The 3,515-nt window shown below is 40.6% G+C and overlaps 1 long non-coding RNA gene across 1 annotated transcript; it reads right to left on the bottom strand.

The window, feature by feature from the left end:
* Positions 1–427: 427 nt before the first annotated feature.
* On the bottom strand, positions 428–1,763 carry LOC108378955 (uncharacterized). The gene is made up of 2 exons (XR_001849445.1): positions 1,650–1,763; positions 428–816 (listed from the first exon to the last, which is right to left on the bottom strand). It is a non-coding gene; the product is annotated as an uncharacterized LOC108378955 (long non-coding RNA).
* Positions 1,764–3,515: the final 1,752 nt, after the last annotated feature.

The raw sequence follows: 3,515 nt of genomic DNA, 5'->3' as shown, positions 1-3,515 counted from the left end.
CAACACAGAAGAGAATTCTACGTAGTGAGGGTTATAATCCCTAAGTGCGGCCGAAGGCCGCCTACGCAAAAAGAAGTTCTGCGCTAAAATACTATCATATTACTATTACTACAACATTTCTAGCTGTCGCTTTTTTCTTAATTTCACAATATTTTTAGTTTATTTTTTTTAGTTTATTTTTTTTTTCAAATCGCCTGATAACCAACTTGGGATAATTTCTTTTATTTAAAAATCCCACGGTTTTCGTTAGTTGGGTTATATTCCACTTCAAACTGCCAGTTTGCCTCGGAAAATGCCGTTTTTACCCCATTTTCAAACGGTTCCCTAGGGGTCTGTGGGAGGTCCCCAAGGGGGGTAGGGCTTTTCGTAAAGTGGCGACTGTCCCCTTTCGAATGAGGGGGTTNGAAAATCTGTGGTACTATTAAATCACATTGCTGGGTTTTTTTAAACTCATGCTTTGTTCGATTTCTTTCTTGAGGCACTGTACAAAGAAAATTTTTGCGTTTGTTAACTCACTTGCTATTTATGCAGTTCTTTATTTAGCCTTATTGACGTTTGAAATGTCTTTCAGCAGCTGCAGTCTATTCGTACATATTTTCTTTTGCCCACTGCGTGGTGCTTTGTCTGCTTTCGCTGATTTCAGCAATGACCATTGACACTACATACGCGCTCACTAGTTAACTCACTCACTCGCTCTGCTACTCACTTTCTGGCTATACTTGTGTACATATGTTTGTATGTATGTACAGCTGCCGCCTGGCTAATCAGTTGCCTAGCAAATTCAATTGCTTTTTATCACTGTGCACACGGAAATTTCTACATAATAGTACATTTGGCCGATAAAGGAGAGTGTTTGATGTATGTTTATAAATATGTATGTACATGTATCTAAGTGTATGTATGTTTGTAATTTCTACTCAAAATTTTAGTAATTTGCCGCACAAATAAAAAAAAATATGAAAACAATAGCAACAGCGAAAGAAGCTAAATGCACAGACGCAAGCACCGACGACCGATACAGACTCGCGACTATGGGTAAAATTTAATCGTTGATAAGTTGCAGTGCTTTCCACTCCACCATAACAAAACGACGATCACACCATGAACTAAAACNACAAAATTTTAGTAATTTGCCGCACAAATAAAACAAAAAAATATGAAAACAATAGCAACAGCGAAAGAAGCTAAATGCACAGACGCAAGCACCGACGACCGATACAGACTCGCGACTATGGGTAAAATTTAATCGTTGATAAGTTGCAGTGCTTTCCACTCCACCATAACAAAACGACGATCACACCATGAACTAAAACAATTACGATTAATAAATGCAGAAACAAAAGAAGATTGTAGTGAATAATAAAAGCAAAGCACAAAGAAATTGAAAAAAAAATTGAACCGAAATGAAAACAACAACACTATCACCAACTGTGTTGATGACTATGCGCGGCCAACGACAATGACTGCGGCGACGATCCATCAAAATCGCTAACCGACGACGACGACAATAGCGACAAATAGAGAAAACAGCAACGAGTAGATCACAACGATCAGATATTTGCGAAGTGTTTGTTATCGCTGTGTCAGCGAGCGAGAAAAACACTAAATACTAACTAATCAGCGGCAACGAGCAGCCGGAATCAACAAACCGTTTGTATGGGAGGGCTCTCGCTGATGACGTTTCTAGCGCTACCCACAAAGCCCCGACGAGCCTACAATCGCCATCAGCGCCACAACTTATGACAGGTTGTGGACAGAAAGCGAGTAAAAACAAGAATGATAGAATACAAGATTGCGCCGATCAGAGAGGATTTTTGAGAATAACTTTTGTGTGACNACAAAAGTATTTTATGACGTCAGCGATTAGGTGGATGCTGTCAAATCGACGAAGAGACGGTTAGCGGTCCGCGAATGGCGCGACCTTTATTTTCTGGATCGTGCTAGCTACATACATATGTAGCTTCGATGCTTGGTTGGTTGGTGGAATGACAGCTCCAAGTGCGCTCGCCATGCTGCGCTTGTTTACCACCCGTCCGTCGCATTGAGTTGACAGCGTGGCGTTTCAGCGTTCTGCGTATGGGTTTGTGGATCCCCATCAAATTGTTTCCACTTCTGCATATGTATGTGTGCGCGTGAAACATCTCGATTCTAGAATGTGCTTGCTCTTGGCTATGTTGGCGACTTCTTGTGTTAGACAGCGATAGCCATTGGCTACGCAAGCATACAGCGACTCCGAGATAATGGATGTGTGTGCGTTGTAGTCACTCTGGTGCTTGTTTGTTGAAACATTACGTGCTTAGCTTCCACTTATTGCATACTTTTTAGCGGTAACATATCATTTTAAATAACCGTTATAATAATATGTACTGGGTGTATCAGTACAATCGCCTAAGATGGAACTCATATTACTCGCACCACGAAATTTTACCAGNGTAAAAACATTAACATACAATATGCTTAAGCCCTGTATGCAGCTCTCAAGAAAACGGTCAAGAAAAAATTGCCATTATTTCGCGTGTGTGTCCAAGGAATTTTGACATTTTTTGATACTTCACAGCCTGTTGCCTCACTCTTTCCTCAAGAAATAATGGAACGGGCATATATTTCTGTTGCAAACCTGGGTTGCCTTGTGGTCTTTTTTCACAAAAAACTTTAGAAAACCGTAGTAGAAAGCGTAGTAAATTTCTTAAGAACTGCGTACTGCCTTAAGGAAATTTGACTCAAGAAAATTTCTTAGCCATTTCTTGTACGTCATTTTATATGGAGTTTTTGCTTTTCTTGAGAGCTGCATACAGGCCTTTAAACATGAAAATAATAGCACTAGCTACATACATATGTAGCTTCGATGCTTGGTTGGTTGGTGGAATGACAGCTCCAAGTGCGCTCACCATGCTGCGCTTGTTTACCACCCGTCCGTCGCATTGAGTTGGCAGCGTGGCGTTTCAGCGTTCTGCGTATGGGTTTGTGGATCGCCATCAAATTGTTTCCACTTCTGCATATGTATGTGTGCGCGTGAAACATCTAGAATGTGCTTGCTCTTGGCTATGTTGGCGACTTCTTGTGTTAGACAGCGATAGCCATTGGCTACGCAAGCATACAGCGACTCGGAGATAATGGATGTGTGTGCGTTGTAGTCACTCTGGTGCTTGTTTGTTGAAACATTACGTACTTAGCTTCCACTTATTGCATACTTTTTAGCGGTAACATATCATTTTAAATAACCGTTATAATAATATGTATACACCCAGTCCAATCGCCTAAGATGGAACTCATATTACTCGCACCACGAAATTTTACCAGCGAAGTTACTAGTTAAGATGTCCGCAGTTTGTCTTATCCCCCTGTCGTAGGAACATTTGAGATTTAATTATTCTTACACGCATATGTATGTACATAAGTATGTGATTGATCTTCGCAGGGCTGCAATACCTATTATCAGAAACTCAGCTGAACTTCTTCTTCTTGTTTGGCCCTACAACCGTTTGTCGGTANTACATTTGAGATTTAATTATTCT

Source organism: Rhagoletis zephyria, unplaced genomic scaffold, assembly GCF_001687245.7.
Source record: "Rhagoletis zephyria isolate East Lansing unplaced genomic scaffold, Rhagoletis_zephyria_1.1 Rzeph_scaffold_15317, whole genome shotgun sequence".
In the NCBI taxonomy this organism is placed as follows: domain Eukaryota; kingdom Metazoa; phylum Arthropoda; class Insecta; order Diptera; family Tephritidae; genus Rhagoletis; species Rhagoletis zephyria.
The sequence above is the reverse complement of the archived record's forward strand: the minus strand, read 5'-3'. Positions and strand labels throughout refer to the sequence as shown.